We start from the raw sequence: 24,396 nt of genomic DNA on the forward strand, positions 1-24,396 counted from the left end.
TTATGGGCAGCTTTAGCTGCATTATATTGTGGTTTTCCTCTGCTGACTTGCATTGATCCTCCACACTCAGGCCACCAGCCTATCACTAAATTCTATTTTGTCTGTTTTTCCCTATTCATTCAAAGACAATTCATATTTAAAATGACATCTGCAGTGTTCTCACTGATAAGCTATTTATCCCATCTTCTGGCTCTTGTTGTTTATACGCATAACCTGATACCTCCAAGCTCTTTAGCTGAGGCTCAGCTGTTGCTGTTTTCAACTCCCGTTTAACACTGGTGCATTCACTGAGAACAACAAACAAATACTTAGGTCGCAGGTGTCCAATTGAACTGTCCAGATGCTAAAAGCTAATAAAAACTTTGCATCCAATTTGAATCCAGAGTCATGATTTAGCAAGACTTAAACTAAAACAAATATGCTGTACTAGTTTAACACCTTATATTTGTGCAGTGGATAAAATGAGTTCAGGAGTAGCTAAGGTAAAAGGCAGCTACCTTTACAAGGCATAATTATGTCCAACTCAAAGATTTTTAATTAGTATTTAGGCAACTTAAACAAACAATGTGACAAACAATACTGCTAGTTCTTGGAAGCATTAGTGGCTATGCCTTTTGACCATAAAATGCATCAGGAACGTAGTCAATTGCCTTGTGATTTGGCATTTTGTTAAAAAAAAATACCAGTGTCATATTGAGCTTCTGAAATGGTAAAGGTAACCTCAAACTGTGAGCGTAGCAGCAATGTAACTCCCCGGGGAAATCAAGAGCTTTCACAGCTGCATTGCCCGCCAGCAGTTGCAACACAATTCTTAAATGACGGGGCAACGTGCAAGTGGCTGAAGACAGACAGAAACTTCAGTTTGACCCCAAATCCTTCAACACTTCAAACATATCCTAAACTGGTGGGTGAGACGAAGCCCTTTTGGAGGAGAAATACACCTGGAGAACAGCCACAAACAAAAGCATGTATACCTTTTGACTGTGCAACTTTGAGATGATCTGTGCATCTGTTACAGTTTGAAAAGGTAAATTTTTCTCTAATCTGTTGTGTTGCAGCAACCACTTGGAATCCACGAGAAGAATTTAGGTTAGAATATGCCAAAAGCAAAAACATCTGGCCCAATTTTATTTGATTTCAGAACATCTGAGTAAACAAGTCGACAGAGCTATTTGGGGCGATTTTAAAAACCAGTATAAAAAATAGATTGAATGAAGAAGCTATCGTAACTTTTTACACTCTCTCTACCCTTTACTTTAGTGTGCTTTTATGAGAATTGTAAATGTGGAAATCTCCCTCGACGCCATCCTGATCCCCCGGAAATATGATCGCTGGATGAAATCAATGGAATGGGATGAGGGATGAAGGGATTTTAAGCCCATATACTATAAAGTGTTGCATTGTCTACCTCACTCTGACAGCTCAGAAGGGGTGAGAAGATAGCTTGTGCCTGCTTTTCAAGAAAGTGCCAACAGATTGTCAGAAGGACGCACGTGTTGTCCAATCCGATAAAAGTAAGTAACAAAAACAAAAATGTTATGATCGCCTTGGCACTTTTCATTTCCGAGAAATTAAGCCAGTCAGCATCTGCAAGGAGCGCGTGGTTGTTGTTCCTGTACAGTGAAAGCATCGGCATTGTCCTTTTAAAAAAGAATGATTTTGTCTAGTGGCCTTCTGGCTTCGGTGTGCATGCACAAAATTGGGAACAGTTGAGTGTTTCTGTTTTCAGCCTATTTCAGTCAATACTTTATTAAAAGTTTAATCATTTCAAGGTTTCAGATGACAACATTTCTATATTAGAAAAAGATTTTTGTTTTGGTTCTTTTTCCACATGCCTTAATCTTCTTGTGACCTGTAAAAATCATCTATCAACCCTCCTAGTTCTAAACACTCCAAACTTTAAAATATTGTGTATTGCTCTTTTCCCTTTCTGTGAGTCACACAGTTGATTTAAGATGTGATGTGTGTGATAATTATCTTCCTAGTTTGCGGGTAAAGTCGTAGAGACAGAGCTGCTCCAGAGGTGTTTGTCAGTGGTGGTTGAAGTATGATGAGTCATCAGCCTGTTAGTGTAAATCCATGCAAACGCTTAGGTTTGATGCTATTGTGTTGCATCTACTGCTCCTCAATGTCCTGATTCTCTCAACGCTTTTCTGAACACTTGAAGCGAGTGCAGTATATGCAGTCTATCAGCGTCATTAAACTGTTCCGTGTGCACGGCTACAGAGCAATAAATCCTCAAGCAGCATGAATCTGTCGTGTGTCAGAGCCTGTTGTCATAAGCAGATATATCTTCTGCACTGCCTGCTTTATTTTTCTTTCTTTCTTTCTTTCTTTCTTTCTTTCTTTCTTTCTTTCTTTCTTTCTTTCTTTCTTTCTTTCTTTCTTTCTTTCTTTCTTTCTTTCTTTCTTTCTTTCTTTCTTTCTTTCTTTCTTTCTTTCTTTCTTTCTTCTGTCTGTCTTTAAACAGAGGAACACCAGGCAGAGCATGATCAAAATGTCTGTTATTGAGGAACTGTTGAAAATCGGACATACACATGTGCCGCTGTACACAATCAATGCGTCATTCATTTGTTCTTCATGATGCCAGATGACTTGTTTTATACAATCAGCGTTAAAATATTCAGAGTACAGCTAATGCATGACTGGAGATGGATACAGTATTGATAATGACAGAATATTGTACATCCCTGGACATTTCTATTCAAACACATCGAAAACAAAATGTATAATAAATATAAATTTTCTCAGTACAATTTAATCTGTGATGTCACATGTTCAAAAACAGTTTTTTTAAAAAAATCAATATTGCAAAAAGCCTCTCAACAATTGACCGTTTGCTAAGCCCTATCCCCATCCATTACTGTTGCATTAGAGTTTAGGGGCTAATCTACTGTTAAATCATCGCTGTTATTTTTCAATCACTGGGTTCTTAATTTCACATGAATGCACACAAGATGCCCCTGCAAGCAATGGCTTGGCCAGCTAAAATAAACAGATCTTCATAGCTGCTGCTAGCTAACTACTTTAGTAAAAATTTAATAGCTATATATTATTTTGATGAGTTTCTTAAAAGATAATTTAGATGCAGTTCAAACATAGTCAACATTATACTTTAAACTTAAGAATTTTTCTTTAACTCAAATAAAGGAAACCAAAATATACATATACACTATGTGGACAAATGCACAGAGCTACCTTGTACACATAAACATGAACAGCCATATCACGAAGCTCCTGGTACACAACTTTTATGCTGATGTTAATGTCAGAGGAGGGTTGTAACTCTGGAGTAAGCATAGTGTTGGAGACCTTTACACAGTATGCAGCTCAGCACTTGGCAACCCCACTTTGTAACTCTGCAAAAAAAACACTTGTGAAATCTGTAGGAGGGAAAGAATTTCATACAAGTGACTTTTTGGTGGCTCCAGCGAAACTTGAAGCACTATGGAACAACTTTATTAGCTGACCAACGTGTTTCAGCTTGTGGCCTTTTTCAGGGTCATTACAAAATACAGTTTGTGTTTAAATAAATAAAGAAATCCAAGTGAACCAATCACACATAAACAAGCTGACCAACCAGCATTTAAGGGGGTGGTACTGGCTGACTCTGGACTGAAAATCACCCCACATATCCAAAAGTAGTTCATTCTCAAAGGTCCTAACTAGATCTCTCTTTTTCCTGATGAAGTTAATTTTATCACCTCTTTGACTGGGCTTCATGGCATCAATGCCAATAAAAAATAAAGCTCACCAAGCATTCTGGATATTTTGTTTAAAGAGTTTATTTCCTACAGGTATGAATGCAGGTCTATTAATGAGTTTCTGCGAGTTACACTATTTTGCTTTATGTTCTTAATTAGATTTTCAAAGACCTTTAAAAAAAAACATCCATCCATCCATCCATTCGCTTCCGCTTATCCTTTCCAGGGTCGCGGGGGGGGGCTGGACCCTATCCCAGCTGTCATGAGGCGGTGGTACACCCTGGACAGGTCGCCAGTCTGTCGCAAGGCTAACACACAAGGACAGACAACCATTCGCACTCACATTCACTCCAGCATTTACACCTATGGGCAATTTAGATTTTTCAATTAACCTATCCCCACTGAAAAACCAAGAAACCAAAAACCTTTTATTGTAATGATAATTGCTGTTAACTAGTTCAAATTTTTTATTATGGAGTTAATAATTTTTTTTAAATCATTTTTTGAAAGTTGAACCAGAGCCAACCAGTCAGCCAGTACAACACGTTCTTGTTCCCAAAGTGTAACATATTACGCTATGTGACAAATCATCGGTATGTTACCCGTTTGGTCACCCAACATATTCCTATGTTATGCGTTAGGAAACAGGAGGAAACATGAGAATCGTTTGGACTCAATCTACACATGTACATTTATTTTACTTTCTCATCATGAATCGCGTTGGAAAACTCTATCTAACACGGGGCGATCGTGGCTCATGAGTTCTGAGTTCGCCTTGTATTCGGCCCCGGCTCGGACAGTCTCGGTCGTTGTGTCCTTGGGCAAGACACATATCGCGCCATTAGCCAGAAGGGCCGATGGCAGAAGACTGACTGCTTCTGTCAGTCTGCCCCAGGGAAGCTGTGGCTACTGTAGCTTGCCTCCACCAGCTTGTCTCCAGTGTGTGTGAATGGGTGGATGTGTAAAGCGCTTTGGGGTCTCTAGGCGGGACTAATAAAAGCGCTATACAAATACAGGTCATTTACCATATTTACCATTTAACACAATTATTGTTATGGTTAGGATTAAGGTTAGGTTTAGGGCTGGAATACACGGCTGGAAGCTTCATTCTATGGGATTTCATCCGCAATCCGCCGCGTATCATAGGGACGTGACAAATCGTCAGTATGTTATGTGTCGGTAATAAGAATGCCTTGGCTAGTACCACCCTCTTAAATGCTGATTGGTCAGTTTGTTTCTGTGTGGTTGGTTCACTTGGATTTCTTTCTTTATTTAAACACAAACTGTTTAGTATTTTGTAATGACCCTGATGAAGGCCACAAGCCGAAACGCGTTGGTCAGCTAATAAAGTTGTTCCATAGTGCTTCAAGTGTCGCTGGAGTCTTCACGCCACCAGATCTTTGTCCTTCTCAATGCACCTTGGAAGCAGGTGAAGTTGTGCCAGAAATATTTGGACACTGACTTTTTGCAATGGCAGCATCCAATTACAGCTCCATGCTTGAGATCAGTGAGGATTTAAAAAAAAAATCTATTGTTTCACAAATGATTTGCACCTAGCTATGATTTGCATAGCTAGGCGCTTGATTTTATACACCTGTATAAAATTCTGGAAACACCCGAATTAATAAATTGAAGCATGTCTCCCCAAAACCTTTGTCCATATACTGTTATAATATTATATTAAGCGCCCCCTCCTGTGTTTATTTAACTCTTTAGTCTTACTTCTTTTGCCTGTTGGTATAGCTAGCTATTTACGTAGATTTAATTAAATCAATCAGACGTGTAGCAGGACTGAGCTCCTAATATTACTCTACAATATGCTGAATCAGTATTCAGGACCAACTTCTGGGGACTTGTGTAGTGAGCTTGCCTAGTTGTGGGACGCTAAACCCCAAACAGTTTAGTTAACTAATTTTCATTGGCCTCAAAGGTAAAACTGTGTTACTATTACAACTGTATCATAACTGCTTATTGCCGTAAGCTGGGCATGCTATCATTCACATCATATACTTAATAATCTCCTTAAATGGTGAGTGTTGATTTCGCTGGTTAGCAGTTCAAAATGTGCAGAAAACCAAAGCTCAGCAGGTCTGCTGCACATAGTTATTGTAGATAAACTATTATTTGACAATTGTTGTTTACTGGACAGGTTTAGCTAACGGTCAATTCCCAGCAGAAAAACAAATGTATACTTTTATATCACAATAACCTTTTACCAATTTCATCGTAAACTGTGTCTATGTTAAGAACATAGAACTGCTGCGTTGAACAATATTCAGGATATTAATTGGGTGATCTGTACACGTTTTCCTTCCCTGAAAGTAAAATAGCCTAGAAGTGTATGAGTTCAGCGAGTCGAGCTTACTGTATCACATCAGATACCACACAGTCACAGAAGAAGAAAAGCAAGAGAAGTTACCATCAGGGTCTTGATCAATAAGGCAAAAACCAAACACACATCATTATCAGACAGTCCTGCCTGTGCTGTGCACTGTGCTCTGCAGTTTAAACCACCTACACAGCTGGCAAAGTACAGTAGACAGTTGTTTGGGTTGATACCGCTGAACTTGATGAATGACACTGTTTCCGGTCATTTAGCACAGTTTATTTGCCATATATTATATTGTAGCATTTTGTAAAAAGCACACGTGTAGATATGCAAGTGTACAATCAGATAATTGGCTGAATAACACATTATAAAAACCAAAAACCATTAGCCACATAAGTGATTTAAATGAAGGATGAAAAGTAAACATCTGAACGTCCCAGTGCACCAAGCTCTGTACTTGGTGTTTAATTTTCCTCTGTTTATTTCTCAAATGAATAAGAACGTGATCAACATCACAAATCATTAAGCAATTCAAAAGTCACCATGTAAACTATACTGACTGCCAGCAAGATGTGTGGGCTGTACATTTTATAAAACAATTACTGTCCGCTATTTTCGGACTTGTTTCTCTTGTCTTGGGTAATTTCATTGGAGAGGCTCATTTCTCGAAATGAAAAAAGCTACAGGGACTTGAGTTTGAGAGAGACCTCTGGCTGACAGCATGATCAGAAAAAAGAAAAAAACAAAACAAAACAGTAGAAACCCTTTCAGCTTGGTCGAGCTTTCGTTTGTTCAGCTACTCAGTTGCTTATCATGCTGTTTCCCCCTGCTCTGTTTACAACGTTTTGCATTTTGATTACTTTACCTGCACAGCAGAGGGGTGTCCACGTTATGAGAAGTCAAGGAAATATGTTTAATAAGATTAACAAATCATGAAATTATTATCTTTAATACTCCCCAAGAGGCAAAGCAGAATGCAGAAAGTCATGCTGAAGTTCAGCCTCCTTTGCTAATTGAGGACATTGAGGGTCAGGTAGGTCAGAAGCTCACTAATCAAAACTGCTGCTCCCCTTTATTTCCACTGAGAAATATTTTCATTTTCATTACCCTGGTTCCAGGATGCTCTGCAGTAAATTAATTGTCTCCTTTGCTTCTTTACCAGTCCCAGCTTCCTCCCACACAGCCTTTCATTTCGTATGAGCAGTTCTGTGATTATGTGCAGCTGACGTACAGTAGTTTGGAGACAGAGCCTCGTGGTGTGCACAGCTCAGTGGTGGTGGGAGTGGGTCTGGGGGCAAGGCAGCACAGGCTTTGAGGGGAGGGCAGCCATTAGGCTGGGTTGGTACAATGCTGGCCCTGGACCTCCCTGCGCCTGAGTGGAGGGCTCCATGCCCACATTGAGGTGCAGTGACAGGTGGGTATGGCAGTAATCCAGAACAGACTGCTCACACCTGTACTGTCAGAGCACTCAGCTGCCGCGGTACCTAGACAGAAACAGAAAGTAGAGGGAAAGAAGAAGCACACGTAAGGGTAAGGCTTTTAAAACAGCTAGAAAAAAATCCTTAGAATATTTGGAATTGGCTTAATTTACTTCATGGTGCCATGGCACAGCTCTGTCATTAATGCAGCCTTGGCCGATAATACAGCATGCGCCCCAAGACCTGAAATCTGTGGCGCTCAAACACCCACTTTCAGGAGTGATTTATATGCAAGATGAAAGCCTTAAGCAAGAGTGCACACATATTTTCTGCCCTCTTTTAAATGGAGTCAAGGCTCCATTTAGAAGAGAGTGCTTATTACATTACAAGCACTTTGCTGATTCAAAGACCCCTCTTCGCTTTACGTGCTACCGCGGTCTGAATTCTGTCAATTAAACGAGATAAAGCTGCATCACAGCCTGTGCAATATTGATATTAATATCCTAATGTATATTCATATATATATATATATATATATATATATATATATATATATATATATATATATATATATATATATATATATATATATATATATATATACACACACACACACACACACACACACACAGTGGGGAGGAATAATTATTTGATCCCCTGCTGAATTTGTAATTGTAAAAACGATCAAAAGAAATAATTTTTATGGTACTTTTATTTTAATTCAATTCAATTTTATTTATATAGCGCCAAATCACAACAAAAGTCTCCTCAAGGCGCTTCATAGATACAGAGAAAAACCCAACAATCATATGACCCCCTATGAGCAAGCACTTTGGTGACAGTGGGAAGGAAAAACTCCCTTTTAACAGGAAGAAACCTCCGGCAGAACCAGGCTCAGGGAGGGGCGGCCATCTGCTGCGACCGGTTGGGGTGAGAGAAGGAAGACAGGATAAAAGACATGCTGTGGAAGAGAGACAGAGGTTAATAACAGATATGATTCAATGCAGAGAGGTCTGTTAATACACAGTGAGCGAGAAAGGTGACTGGAAAGGAAAAACTCAATGCATCATGTGAATCCCCGGCAGCCTACGTCTATTGCAGCATAACTAAGGGAGGATTCAGGGTCACCTGGTCCAGCCCTAACTATGTGCTTTAGCAAAAAGGAAAGTTTTAAGCCTAATCTTAAAAGTAGAGATAGTGTCTGTCTCCCAAATCCAAACTGGAAGCTGGTTCCACAGAAGAGGGGCCTGAAAACTGAAGGCTCTCCCTCCCATTCTACTTTTAAATACTCTAGGAACAACAAGTAGGCCTGCAGAGCGAGAGCGAAGTGCTCTAATAGGGTGATATGGTACTACAAGGTCATTAAGATAAGATGGGGCCTGATTATTTAAGACCTTGTATGTGAGGAGCAGAATTTTGAATTCAATTCTGGATTTAACAGGAAGCGTCAATGAGTGAAATAAGTATTTGATTCCCAACAATCCAACCAAAACTCTCTGACAGATTGGCTCATATGACACTTCAATTACAATCAATCAATAAATTACAGATACTCTTGATCTCAACTCATTATATTTACATCATTTATATACAGCATGGCTGTACACAGCGTCACCAACAGCTCCACCATTATGGGTAAAACCAAAGAGCTGTCAAGGATTATAGATTATAGACCTGCACAACACCATCAGCAAGAAGTTTCTTAAGAAGGTGACAACTGTTTGGTGCTATTATAATTCAGTATGTATTTATAATAATCAATAATTATTTCCCCCACTGTATGTGATTGTACAGTCTACAGAAACATTCACATAACAACAGAAAGAACACGTGCAGAACAACTTTTCAGCTTTAATACTTCCTCTAAACCTAGAGTCATGTAAACATACATAACACCATTTTTTTTTCATTGACTTTCACAATATCCTCAGGAATAAAATCACATTATCAATCATTACAATGTAATCTTTCCTCATGTGTAGGATAAAGAATGGAGAATATATTCAAAGTCCTTGTGAGAAAAATCCCAATTCGCTGTAATCTTAGTTGTGGGCAGTACATCTATTGTAAAATATGCTGTCTTGGATTATTTTATTGGATCACAAAAGGATTTGCTGAAAGCTGATTTGATGCAGAAATGGCTTTCAGATAGGTTCCTCTTTATCTCGTTGGGTCAAGATTCATAGTGCCGTCACCATTCAGACCCTTAAATTTCAAATAACGGCTTTCTAAAGGTTATGTTTTCCTTTTCGGAAACGATATGACTCGGTTTGTTCTCCACTCTAATGGGAAGATTAGTTGAAAACACTCCATTGTCTAATTCAACAGCTGAACTTTGCACACTACATAGAGGACTCGATAAAAAATTCATGAACAACAATGCTCTGAATGCAAAATGAGGTAAATGCGGGGGAACCGGATCTGTGAGTTCTCGGTACAGACTGCCAAAGGAGAAAGGCTACACCGTGAACTTGTTTCTCCAATTATTACAATAGTAAAAGTCAAACACGTAAACAGTGAAGTGGATATAAATTTTTCCTGGTTAGCTGGTCAAACCAATAGCCCTTTCCTTCTTTGCAGAAGTAATTGGCAGAGCACCCACAACCTTTGCCTCTACAACACTTTCTTGCCTCCTATGTTTAACTTCACCAGTTAATTCCACATGAAATCCAAAGGTACCATAAAACAAACTGAGCTGCAGTTGCAGAGACTATAAAAGGCTTTCTTGGCCTTTGCGCCTATCCACCAGGGACCTGTACAGATCTGTAATTACAAAATAAATACACCTTTAGAAAGGAATAGTGCTATAATCATATAGGTCTCATCATTGTTAACAGCATCAGTAGTTCAGATATCACAAAAAGACCTGAAAGAGAAATGGTAAATGGGCACCATTTACACAGTGCTTCTTCAGTCTTTCTCACTACGTGGTGCTTTACACTACAAGCCACACTCAGCCATTTCCACGCACATTCATGCACTGCTCTCTCACAGACACCTATGAGACTCTGAGGGCTGCTGAGTATCTTGCCCAATGACACTTCGACATACACACTGAGGACCTCGGGATCTTTCAATTAGCGGAGGGCCCGCTCTATCTCCTTCGAGATGCCACAGCCACCCCAAAATCTTCTTATGACCTCTAAAACAGTTTGAGGCTTGTGAAGGATTTGTGACATTCAATGGGAAATGCAAATAGTTAAAAGAAAAATGCAAACCTAAGCATTGAGAGAGACTCCTCTTTTGTCATACAGATAGAATTATTTATTCACTGTCTACAGTCTAATTCTTGGTATGTGTTTGCAAGTCAATCTTTATACAGAGTTTTAAAGTTGCATCTTTGTGGGCTGGATATAAAATGTACTGATTATTCAAATGGTGCCAAAGTCAGATTCATTTTTCTGTTTGACCAGAGGGTCCAGCGTGGTACAGCAAGTGTGGAGATGCCTCAGTGAAAACCATAGACATAGGTAATTATATGCCACCCAACACATAGGCATATTACAATAAACACATACATTACAACAAACCCACAACAATTTCAAAACAACCACGCTGCATTTGAACCTTTCCCCTGTTATTTATTGCCACCTCCTCAAACACTTTAATCATTTGCAGCCTTTTCCAGCACTTCACTCACACTGTCACCTACTATAGCTTATATAAAGAGCACTCACTAAGTTTCTATTCGTGGGATGAAATGCCAAGAAATCCGGCTATGATTTCCATTTCACGGGCTCCATTTTTTTCTATTAAAACCCTCCACAGTATTTTTTCAATGACCATCAGGAATAGCTACAGCTTTTGTCTTGTAAAAAGTAGAAATAAAGCCACACATTAACATGCTATACAGTTCATCTATGAATCCTTATAGTGGGCGTTCTACAGACACTGCACAGTTAAGCTCAGCAGAACCGTTTGTAACTGTTAAACACTCATCATTGAGAATAGTTTTCACTGAAACAGTGAGTGAAGTAGTGAGATGTGACACGTCAAGTAGTGGAGGCTTGGATTTTGCACTTACAGTATGAATCACCCTAATGATTTTTACTGAATATCTTTCACTCTACCCTATATTTTGGCACCCTCTCATATGAACTCTTCAACAAGACTAAGCGGCTGCACGAGCCCATAAAGCGCCATGTGTTAAAACAATGCAAAACATTAAGGCATATATTCTCTCAGGCAGCGGTGAAGCAAGAGAAATTCAATGCAGGATGTCCACTTTGAATAAAATCTGTGACACTGAAAGCTTATCACTAACCATTGTTAGTGATCAAAGTGAAAAATATCTAATCATTTGTGCTCATGGTTGTGAGCTAAAATGAAAAAATGCTACACTAATGCTACACACCTGCTCGGCATATATGTATTTGATTACCCTCTCTGGGCTTTTGCAGGATTAAAACTCACTGTTTATCTGTTTAGTTTATCATGTTAGTTAACATGTATTACTTGGCAGTAAACACAGAGGTTATTGGAGTACTATTACATGTATCTGGCCATAAAGCAACGAAATGGCAAACTGGTAATCTGACCTAATGGTGCAATTAAAGTTTAGAGCGGTCAACAAAGATTTTCCAATCTGTATTTTGGGAAAATTAATGTCTATACCACATATCATGACAAACTCTCCAGTATCGTACAGACTGTTCAAAACCAGAAAGAAATCAGGAAATGCTCCTGAGATATTTCAGTCTGAACAAAACAGGTGAAATGACTAACCATGCTGTGAGCCACGCAAACAGCTGTCCTCTAACTCTGTGTACAATGTACTGGCGTCTAAATGGGCAGTTTGGCTTTAACTTGTCGTTATGAAATAAATGTTGACTGCAGAGTGAATGGCTACAGCCTAATGCAATCTGGGTTTTAACAGGCTACAGAAGGCTTCAGTCACACAAGCCTGGAGACCATTTGGCAACTGCTTCAGAAACCACCATTTGCTAGGAAAATGTTAGTTTTCCCTGACTGTGAGTGGTTGTTGGAGGCTACTGGCAGGCACTGTGAAATCAGCTGTTAAAGCCACAGTGGTGCAGTGAAACCTTCATCAGCTGATGAAATATGTATTCCCCAACTGATTGGCAAGCGGTTGCATTAAGTTGCTTACTGTAGTCCCAAAGAGTTATACCATGCAACACTAAAAGAAAAAAAGCCTGTCTGCAAATACTTACCTGCTTACAAAACTATAGTGAAACTGAAAAGCCTGTTGGTTTCAGCAGTAAGAGTTTTACTTTGGAAGAAAATATTTTCCTTTTTTGATTTTTGTTGCACTTTTAAGTTTTACTACTGCTCCATGGTTAATTAGCAAATGCTTGCAGTCAAGACAAAGTCATGCAAACTATGGGTGACTGTGGCAATCATGGTTCCAGGGGGACGTCAACCAGGCTCTAGGCTGGTGTAACTGAGGCCTAAACAGAATTTTCACTGAGGAATTGGTGCTTGGTAAAAAGTCTCCCAGAAACAAGAAGGTTTAATTGCCTAAGCAGAAGAGGTACTGCTTTGTTCCCCAGTAGCTAACAATAGCTTTCTCCATGTTGCTAAAATGTTAGGCATCAGACCAACTGCAGTAACATTTGAATTTAACATGCAACGAAAAAAGGAAGGCAAATAAGACAGAGAGGGAAAGTGGCAAAACCTGAAAATGTGAATCTCATACAGCCATTCATTCAATAGAGGAAGCTAGAAGACTTGATATTCAGTTGATATAGCTTCTACTACATCAAAGGAAAAAACAAAAAAACCTGCCTCTGTTTTCAGTCACTTTATGACAGTGGCGCGTGGGGGAGCAGTGCGGGGGAAGTTGTCTAACGCCACTTTAAATTAACCAGCTGATTTTTTTTCTCTTCCGCTGTTTTTGTTAAAGACAACAGCTTTTCTTTCACCCATTGTCAGCTTCTGTGGATAATAGCGTCCAATAATAACTAAAATACAAAATGTCAAAACAAAGTCACTTAACTTAATGTCATCTCCCTTCATAGGTCTGATGAAGCTGCTGCAGCTGGCGGTCATTAAGATTGGGATAAATGCTGTTTTGTGTTTAAACAGAACATTTCTGAGGTCAGCGGAACATCGAGCTCCATTTCCACAGAGCACAGAACCCTCTCCCTGCTCTTCACTGGCGATCTTTAATATCTGCATTGCCGAAGCGCTTATCTAAAACAGGATCAGTTTCATGTCTTTACACAGAGGAAAAGAGTAAAACCCTTTTTGGCGATCTAAGCTGACTTAGCATTCAGGTTTAATCAGGAATATTGGGGAAACGCTGGCTGTTACAGTTGGAGCTCTTAGAGAGGTGAGTCATTGGCTACCTCTGCTTGGATATTTGCCAACAGAGCTGCATATAGCTGGATTTCGCCTGAGGAATGATCGTCACCTTTCCTAACTTTAATGGGTCCTAAAGTCCCTTCCAATCTAGCTGTGCGCTACAAAAGCAGAAAAATATAAAATGAATTCAAATCTCTTGATTACAATAGCCATCTAAGAATAGCTCTGTTTCCTCCTGACAAGTGTACGCCGTTATTCAGTGAGTCACTGGCTACCGGCCAAGGTAATAGAGCGGACATCTGGCATCAGCCTGATCTTGTCTTCACTTTATGTTAACTGTTTAAACTGCAGCTTGACCTATTTACCCCGAAGTGAATTTCAGGAGAAGCGAACACGACAAGTGTCCTCCGCAGAGGCCGTTACCTCAACTACACCTTTAATTCAGGTACTTTTTGCTGTTTATATTGTACGGAGGTACATTTATACCTCGGGTTATTACATCCCATATTTATTTTCAATTTTTTCCCCCCACATCTTCCTCTCAGCTATGATTCATTGTTTATCACTGAAAACCTCTAGAGTTTAAAGTGTTAAGAAATTATCTTCTCAACTGTTGTGGGAATTGCTCTGGGCTTGAAGTGGTGACAGCTATTAGAATAAACAATAATGCCTTTTTTTCTTAGGTTCTTTTCTTTTCTTTCTGTTTAGTTGTGTGGCGTTGTGTACTGGGTATTGAGTGTTGATAACACAAAAAAGAGCAGTGGTTAACACTTCAGATAAGAGAGAAAATGAAATTGTTGGATGAGACGGAGACGACAAAAAACCTAAACAACAAAGTAACAAAACACGGAGAAATTACCTAAACGGAAAGTTGGGGAAAATAAATGACTGTGTGGTTTTTCCACAGTCTGTGTGTGCAAAACATGAGTACTAAAATCCTCACCTCAAGCAATATGAAAAATTATTCACTACCTGGGCCGTTTTCTCCCAAGACTGCTCTGTGTGTGGTATTAAGTTGTCTCTGTGACATCTAGTGCTTTTGTACAGTTAGCACTGTCTGGCTAATGAAATGTAGAGTGGATTACACAGATGCCACAATATTTGGAATAGCTACAGTTTTCAAAGAAACATCAGGAATATGGTTCTTGGAAATACAGTATTATGAATGTACACTCAACAAAAATATAAACGCAACACCTTTGTTACTGCTCCCATTCCCCATGGGATGGACGTAGAGACCTAAAATTCATTCCAGATACACAATATAACCATCCCTCCCAAACAGTGGTCACAAATCTGTCCAAATGTGTGGTAGTGGGCACATCTGCTATATTGAGATAATCCATCCCACCTCACAGGTGTGCCACATCAGGATGCTGATCTGACATCATGAGTAGTGCACAGGTGTACCTCAGACTGCCCACAACAAAAGGCCACCCTGGAATGTGCAGTTTTGTCTCACAGCAAAATGCCACAGATGCCACAAGCAATGAGGGAGCGTGCAATTGGCATGCTGACAGCAGGAATGTCAACCAGATCTGTCGCCCGTGCATTGAATGTTCATTTCTCAACCATAAGCCGTCTCCACAGGCGTTTCAGAGAATATGGCAGCACATCCAACCGGCCTCACAACCGCAGACCTCGTGTAACCACACCAGCCCAGGACCTCCACATCCAGCAGGTTCACCTCCAAGATCGTCTGAGACCAGCCACCCAGACAGCTGCTGGAACAATTGGTTTGCACAACCAAACAATTTCTGCACAAACTGTCAGAAACCGTCTCAGGGACGCTCAACTGCATGCCCGTCGTCCTCATCGGGGTCTTGACCTGACTCCAGCTCGTCGCCGTAACAGACTTGTGTGGGCAAATGCTCACATTCGATGGCGTCTGGCACGTTGGAGAGGTGTGCGCTTCACGGATGAATCATGGTTCACATTGTTCAGGGCAGATGGCAGCTGAGAATGTCCCAGTTCTTGCATGGCCAGCATACTCACCGGACATGTCACCCATTGAACATGTTCGGGATGTGCTTGACCGGCGTATACGACAGCGTGTACCAGTTCCCACGAATATCCAACAACCTCGCACAGCCATTGAAGTGGAGTGGACCAACATTCCACAGGCCACAATTGACAATCTGATAGACTCCATGCGACGATGTGTTGCACTGCATGAGGCAAATGGTGGTCACACCAGATACTGACCGGTTCTGGGTCCCCAGACCCCCAATACCGCAAAAAACTGCACATTCCAGGGTGGCCTTTTGTTGTGGGCAGTCTGAGGTACACCTGTGCACTACTGATGATGTCAGATCAGCATCCTGATGTGGCACACCTGTGAGGTGGGATGGATTATCTCAATATAGCAGATGTGCCCACTACCACACATTTGGACAGATTTGTGACCACTGTTTGGGAGGGATGGTTATATTGTGTATCTGGAATGAATTTTAGGTCTCTACGTCCATCCCATGGGGAATGGGAGCAGTAACAAAGGTGTTGCGTTTATATTTTTGTTGAGTGTAGTTGATTTAAAAAAGCCCTTTTTTCTTTCCTGCTTCAATTCAGATAGAAGACTGTCTGTTCCTTGCTATAATCCATAGTGTTTAAGGTCAAATCTACTATATGTTGGACAGCAAAATATACAATGATAATAATAATATTACTATGATAATCAGAGTGTGTGTATGTCTGTTCCACAACTCCTCCTACATGGTCAGTTTAATCTAGAGTACCAGAATTGTCAAAATCTAAAAAGCTTTTAGAATTTTTTTGGCACTCTAGTCCTTACAAATTAAATGTATTATGTATAGCAGCTGATCTCAAACATTATCAGTACATTTGCATGTGTCTGTGAATTGTCTTCTTACTAATTATATAAGTTTTGTGTAGTAATTGCTCTCAGAATGAACACTGAACTTGCGTTACACGTACATTGTTGCCATTACATGTCTATTGTTATGTACTTGTATGTGCTTAAACAGTGAGGCCAATAATGCCTGTAACTGCTTATTTTGTCTCGTGGAATGAATATGTGTCTTGCAGAGAAGAATAAATATATTTATCTAATATTAATTTCTTTGGTTATTTTTGCCCTCTGACTACTTTCGTGATATGATGAAAATAAATATAACAAATTGATAATGGTAATGAAAACTTTATCTATATAGCGCATTTCATTATAAGTCAACTCAATGTGCTCAAATGAGAAAATGAAAACACCTGTGTAGGTTTTACAATGCCTCGAGGAAGTGAAAACAGGAAAAATGAACAAAACAAAATTAACATACATGTCTGGGCTTTTAATACAGGCGTGAAGCAAACAAGTGCCACAAGATAGTAAAAATAATAATAATGATAATAAGAATAATAATAGCTAGTAAAAAAATTCAAACTAGTAAATGCAAAAAAAAAAAACTATTTAAGAAGATTCAGAGGATTTTGTCTACTAAATTTCTGATTAAAGTTAATCCCAAGACTGGAAACAGTGTGTAACATTTGATTTTTGTATGGACGAAACCAGCTATAACAGTGGGCTTTAAAGACTTCCCCCTTATACAAGTCTTCATGCTCATCTAAGCTAGCTGTAGCCAGGAGCTTCAATTTCTCAAAGCATTGTCCTGACTCTAAGCAGCCTCCTAGCATCATAACCTTTCAGTGTAACTTCAGACTTTCTCGTGATTTTGGTGCTGCATTACAAATGTCACAGTTCTCCAGTAGAGCGCTCCGCTGACCCACTCGAAAACACTTTGCAGCAGATGCTAAAGAGGCCAGTGATCTGAACAGTACACAGCAATTAATTCTAATTCCTGAGCGATTAGCTTTGTGATGCTAATGAAAACATTCGCATAGGTGGTCCCCCTTTTGCACTGCTCTGAATGTAGGTCAAGCTGCAGCTAAATAATTCCCATTTGCGTGATAGGCAGCTGCACCATGCCAGCATGCCTCAGACTGGCACGGGAGGCATGAGCTCTCATTGGCATATTAACAACATCCGCCGCCCGAGCTGTGCTGCTGCTCTCTGTCAGCTGGATAATTCACTCAGTGGTCAACGCTGCGGTGAGAGAGCACAGACAAGCCTCTATTATCATTGCTGTCTATTAGGCTGCACACCCAAGGCTGCTGAATGGCATCCTAATGGCCATAAGACCCCCCTTCCCTGATTGTTGATGAACTGAAAAATAATTTCAGGATGAGCATTGCCGACATGAAGCTGATAACAAGTAGTCAGTAAGCTTAATTAAGCGGGACATACGGTACAGCAGAGGAAATGCATTGTTATGAAGGTCAGAAATGTGCATACAAGAGACAGAAGCTAAATTGTCCTTGGAGAATGTTTCATTTCATAAATCATGCAACATATATTGAACAAGGTAGCAGGCGGTTAGCATCCTCCATATAGGGGTTTAGTAGCAATAAGGAGACCAGACGTTGACCTCCATCTGAGAGGCAACTAATAGTTTTACAATTTGATACTGCGTGTGCTAGAATTCCAGAAAGATCATCTTCTGCTGACTTTAATATTGACCATGTAATTACATTTCTATTTGAAAAGCATTTTGCATTTGTCAAAATAACCATAATCCTTCAGATGTGGGGATTTATCTCCTCCTAATGCTGCTCATCCCATTTTCTGCTCATCAATGTTGGCAATGCCTGCTGAGATTTACTGTTATTTACTGGAGGGACAATTTATGAGTCACTTCGTAGTCTTTTCTGATATATGTAGATATAAGTAACCTGAATATGGAAGCCAAGAAAATGTAGATGCATAGATGAATCCATATTCATCGAGAGGCATGCACTAAGCAGGGATGTGTGCTACACTGTTTGGTTCATTCTCCCCCGTTGACTGTTTTTCTCTCTCTTTACACTCCCACACACTTTCCTAAGTGCACATTCACACACACACACACACACACACACACACACACACACACACACACACACACACACACACACACACACACACACACACACACACACACACACACACACACTCTTTCAAGCACACACATTCAGTATGTACTGATGCTGCTTGTCAAAACAGCCATTAAAAAAACCCAGTTCTAAAATGATGATAATAAAAAAAAAAATCATTTCACTTCTAAGGTCACACCTCTTTACTTGAAACTGTGATGCATCATATAGTGTAATAAGATATTGCTAAAGATTCGTATTTAATTTATGTAGCTGATATCACACATGCAGTAAGGATAAACTCTGCTTTTATCCTGTAACATGTATTAAAGGCTATACACTGCTGTGAGAGGGAAAGAAAAATCACAGCAGAGGGTTTTCTCGCCATTTGAACAAAGGCCTAAAGTAAACCTTCTTGTTAGCATGCCAGACCCTCTAATGGATATCATTTGCAACAAGAAACTCCAACTGCTGTTTTTTTTTGTTTTTTTTTTGTATGTATAATTGCCACAAGTCAGAGCTGGTATTATTTAAATTGAAAAAATAGAGACCACGTTGGATTTGCTGGGGTATATATACAAATTTCTTTTAATTGCTTTGGACTTAATTCAGCGAGACAGGTCTCTAAATTTTTAATGCAGTCTAGTGATAATTAAAGCAAATGCAATAGGCTTTCTCATCAGTTAAAATGAACATAAAACATCTATGATTACTTTCAATAATTATTTTTTCTTTTTTTTCTGGAGAATGGATGCATGGGGAAGTTAGTCTTGATGGTGGAAATTTGATTGATTTGGTCTACTTTCATATGTTTTTGTCATAAATCTCTATAAGTTCTTCCCGACATCAAAGTGCAGACAGAGGAATTTAGCACCTACTGTAGCAGCATAGCTGGTTAACAAAGTAAAGCATCAGGACTCTGTGGTCATGTCCAGACTGGGTGAAAACAGAACCCCTGATTTATAGGAGCTGCTTTTCCATCAGTTAGTGCAATCAAGAGTGCATGGAGGACACTGCTAATGTTACTCTGTATCAAAAAATAACATTTGCAAATATCCGCTTAAAGCGTGATGGCAGTTTTCTAAAGAAAGTCCATTTTCATATATAAGATATATCTTGGAGAAATAACAAAACAAGCAAGGGAGGTAACTAAAATTAGAAAAAGCTCCATATCAACAAAAGAAAAAGAAGTTTGTCAGGAAATGCATACAGTCAGTAATTCTTAAAGAAAGATGATTCAGTGCTGCACGGCCGAGCTATTTCATTGTCTGATGGATCTATAGTTTATCAGCCTTGCCTTGGCCGGGTGAAAAGCAGAGCTAATGCTGCAAAGCACAGATAATTTAGTAAGTTAAAGAAACATATAAAAGACTAGTGTATTCAATGGCAATATTACAGTCACCTTGGTTCAGACTGAATGCTCACTGACTGTGCGGATGGCTGCTGCAGAGAAGCTGGGCCAAATTTTGTTTGATTGAAAGATTGCACAGATACAGTGTGTACAGTTAAGTCCTGCCTTCCACTTATTTAAAACATCTTAACTCCATGGGAATCTGCTGATATGCAAGAACTGCAGGACATAAGAGATATGGTAATTTGCTCACATCTTATACCGATAGTCCAATTAAGCAACTGCATTTAGTAACAAGCCACAGAGCTCAGCCGTAACTTCTGTAAAAAGGATAAGTGAAGGTTTGGGCTTGAGGTTAATTTGGGGATTAGAGTTAAACGCATACAGAGAAGACAGGGGTTGGGGTTAAGGATTAAAAGAGGGATCGGTATAGACCTAAACTCAGCCTTGGTTTGGGGCCTACATCAGACTAACTAAAAGCAAAAAAATCATCCCTTCTATAATCCTCCTGGTGGCTTTTTTCCCTCTGCAATGGTACTCTGTTCTTTCCAGTTTATGTTGGAATCGTCAGGGAGACACAACAGCATGAAGCAGACGAGCTAACAAGCTATCCGCTAATTATGGAAAATACTGACAAATACCATAAGGCAAGTAATTAGTCTCGAGCAAACTGTTCCTGTTACATTTTTCTCCTGGACTATATTTAGAAAATGAGCCGCACGCTGGAAGTTCTGCATTTGAAGATTCTGATTGTTTAAACAAATGACCATAGGCACATTTTATATTTGCCAGAAATCACTATATGATAGAGGGATCCTTTTTCAGGCTGGTTTTCAGATTGCCAGAATTTGGAAAATTATTGTGGGATATGTGAGGAATACAGCTAGCAACCACCATGGCTAAGCAGGAGGCATGAACACCTGTCAATCAAGGAAACATGCTGCCAAATTCAATTACATGACATTTCCTGGCCAGGAGTCAGTGGAAACAGCAAAAAAAGAAAGAAATGCTATGAAAACCCCATTAACTGCATGCAAAAACTGTCAGCCGAACTTATCACAACATGAAACCGAGGTCCTAAATTTTAACAAGATGCCTCTAGCTAGCTAAAATGTTATATAAAATTGTATATTTATGTTAGCTAGCATCAACAGGCTAGTCTTCTAAATAATCCACATTTTACTATATTACAGGTGGCACACTTTAAAAGGCCTCAATCACAATGGCTGCTACCTCCAGTCTCTAGAAAAAAATATGTATTCTCAAAACAGTCTGTGTAGGTTCTTAGGCATCCAGGTCATGGTCTAAGGAGCTCGGAAGAACGCCAGTCAGGCTCCCGGAGGTTACTGGCTGTGTGTGCAATCAGTAGCAAAAAGGGTACTGCACCAAACACCTGCTTGTGATTGCTTTGATCGCTAGCAAGTTCCCCTGGATGCTTGAATTTTGCATGGAAGACAAAGGCCTTTCTGCAAAAACTTGCTAACTAACCACACTGAAACTTGAAAAAGTGCATCGCAAACGAGAAGTGGAAATCGTTTTTCACCAGCGACTGGTATTAGCGGGGTGGATGGGTGGAGAGATGTCACTGACCAGTCTTTAGGCCTGCTTTAGCAATTGATTGCACAGCTAACTTCCATTAACTAGTCGCAACCAGGTGGGGAATGCTCATTTTTCCCTAGCAACAGATGCTTGCCTGGCTGTCTCCTACCTGTGTCTAGGCCTCTGTGACGGAGGCTCTTGTAAACATAGCGTTATTACTCATAGGTTTCTAAATTATGCACATTCCACTATATTACTGGTGGCACGCTGTCAAAATGCTTTAGCTTCACTTAGAGCCTAAACTGTTATTTGGATGTTTGACAAAATGTTTGCTGCACACATACACTACCAAAGGTGGCAAAGTCAAGTTGAGGGCTGTAACCAAAACAATGGGCCTCCACAGTCATTTCATCCATTGCCAATCTAAATCCCTGTAGTGGCTTTAGTATATATTTTTTTTCGAAAGTACAGAAAGGCAGAGGAAAAGAAGCTCCTAGATTTTGGGCAGCCAGTGCAGTAGCACAAAATAGACAGCTGGTTTGATAAGACATGGATTTTTTTGTTAGTCAGTGGTTACCAAGAAAATGTTGCTGCGGCGATTTAAGCATATACTTTGAAAGCTGACTTTCTTGAAGCATTCAACCATGAGAGCTCAAAGTCTGAACAAGGTAATAATCATTAGCTTTTGATATATAGAGCTTAACAGGATTTCTGAAGAATCTTTTATGAATTTTTATTACTCTTACCGCTCTCACCCTTTTTAAATACCTGACTGACCCCTTCTGAGAGCTCAGGTTAATCTGCATAGACTCTGTAGTGCTGAGGTTGAAGTAAAATAAAGGATGCTAAAGTGGAAAGATGGCCAGTGATTTGCATTTCTTAGAGGCTGGCAGATAAAGCTTTTCCATATTGTGTATGTCACAGAGTAGGGCCTAGGATGTTGTCATGCCATTGCTCCATCCACCGTAGTATAGGCTTTTCACTTCTGTCCAGTTTCCATGGTGATAACTCTACAGGATAGGCTGTATGTCTAACTCTTAATGCTGTGGAAGATTATGTGCCATTGCATGCGGGTCTCTGTATGCCACACATGATAGTTTATGTGCTGGGTCATTGTGTGAATATCCGCTTAAGTTTCACACTAATATCAAATCTTTAAGGAAGGATACACCGAAGGAGACACACAAAAACACACAGATTTCCACTGCTCTAAATACGCCTCATTCTTGGCTGGAGAACCAACTTGTGCAGAGGGAAACAACTGATTGCAAAAAGAAAACTGCAGGAAAAAGATATTACATTTAGGTTTATCTCTGTCAGTCTTTTGTTTCAGCAGAAAAGGCCTAGAGGACTGCCATCTGTTTAAGTGCTACAGTCTGAAATCTCCTCTGAACTTGAACAGACTTGTTCAATAATGATGTGGCTGAAAAAGTGAAGTGACAAAAAATGAACTACAGCCAGCTGTTGGCCTCCTGTGATATTTCCACAGAGGAACAATCTGCACTACGATGATCGGGTTGAAGGCCCAGCAGAGATTCATCTGCGTCGATGAGAAGTGAAAATTGCTAAAGGATACAAGTGAAGCAAAGAGGCACGAGGCCAGCTCTGTGATAGAATAGCTGTTGCATGGAATCGCATTACAGCGTCTTTCTTCTTCCTGTCAAACAAACGGACTGTTCTGCCCCACTTTCAGAAGTCTCAAACTGTCTTTTCCACGGCAATGATCCCAAAGATTGGTTTTTGTTTTAATGCCGTGTCTCTGGTGCTGCTCATGCCACTCCCCTAAAAGCCCGGGATATTACAAATGCTGTCCATGCATGCAGCTGCACACAGCAGCGATAACTGCACTCTCATTAAACTGTCTTCACCTGATAAACATGTGATTGTTGACTGCGGTAGAGATAAAATAACATAATATATAGCGCTCCCTGTGATGAGCATCAGACTTTATGGCTCTAGTGACGCATGGTGTTTGTAGTTTGTTTTATTTAACTCTTCTATTTCTGTACGGCAGATGAAAGTACCGTAAGCTTGGAGGAGATAGCCGCTGATTTTACACATCAAAGTCTGGTTACAGGTCTTTGAAAGCACTACTGCATTATGTGGAAATAAAAACTTTCGAAAGCCCTTTGTGGCTCCAGAGGGAGCACTGCTGTCACTTAAGGGTGAAGACTGAAGAGTTTGAAAAATAAAAAATAAATACATAAAAATAAATCTGTAAGTGCAGAGCAAGACAGAAGTGTGACCTCTGAAACCTGCATCTCATCTTAGCCGGCCGATGGGCTGACTATTATCTGTTTCGGATTTCAAAATGATCAATCCTCTGTAACAGAGTTGCTTTTATTCCACATATAAACAAGACAGTTTGTTTCTAAACAGGTTTCTGTTTGTTTGCTGTCTCTTTTTATAAGAATAAAGGTTTCATAAAATGATCAGGCAAGCTTCTTCACATAACTTCAACCCCCCTGAACCATCTTTTCTCTCCTTTTTCAATATTTCTTTTTGTTGGCATACTGCATGTATCATGCAAGATAGTAAACAACACGAACTGGCACATCTGGAATGTGGGTGTCATTTGAGTAAGGTTTCTCTACAGCTCTTCTGAAATCTGGATTTATTACGATTTTCTTTTTTGGTATCATGATTCATCCACTTCAGAGAACTTTGTGCCTGTTTTGTCCAAATTACAACAGAAACAGGAGCGACTATTGTTATACAGATAATTGTTAAACATTTGATATTTTTCCCCATGTGCCAGCTAAAGAATTTATGCATATGTTTACGCAAATGAATCATGACTCAGAAAAAATGGTAAAATTTAGGGTCTACCAAAAATATCCATCCATTCTTTCACTTCCCCAGCTACAAACT

The 24,396-nt window shown here is 39.8% G+C and overlaps 1 protein-coding gene across 2 annotated transcripts in view; it reads right to left on the reverse strand.

The window, feature by feature from the left end:
* Positions 1-5,980: 5,980 nt before the first annotated feature.
* LOC308404384 (leucine-rich repeat transmembrane neuronal protein 4) overlaps positions 5,981-24,396 on the reverse strand; it is a 58,261-nt gene continuing 39,845 nt past the window's right edge. For both annotated transcript variants that reach the window (XM_080894407.1, XM_080894408.1), the window contains one exon: positions 5,981-7,517. The gene's annotated coding sequence lies outside the window, so the exon portion shown is untranslated. The remainder of the gene's footprint in view (positions 7,518-24,396) is intronic.

Source organism: Rhamphochromis sp. 'chilingali', assembly GCF_963969265.1.
Source record: "Rhamphochromis sp. 'chilingali' genome assembly, chromosome: 10".
In the NCBI taxonomy this organism is placed as follows: domain Eukaryota; kingdom Metazoa; phylum Chordata; class Actinopteri; order Cichliformes; family Cichlidae; genus Rhamphochromis; species Rhamphochromis sp. 'chilingali'.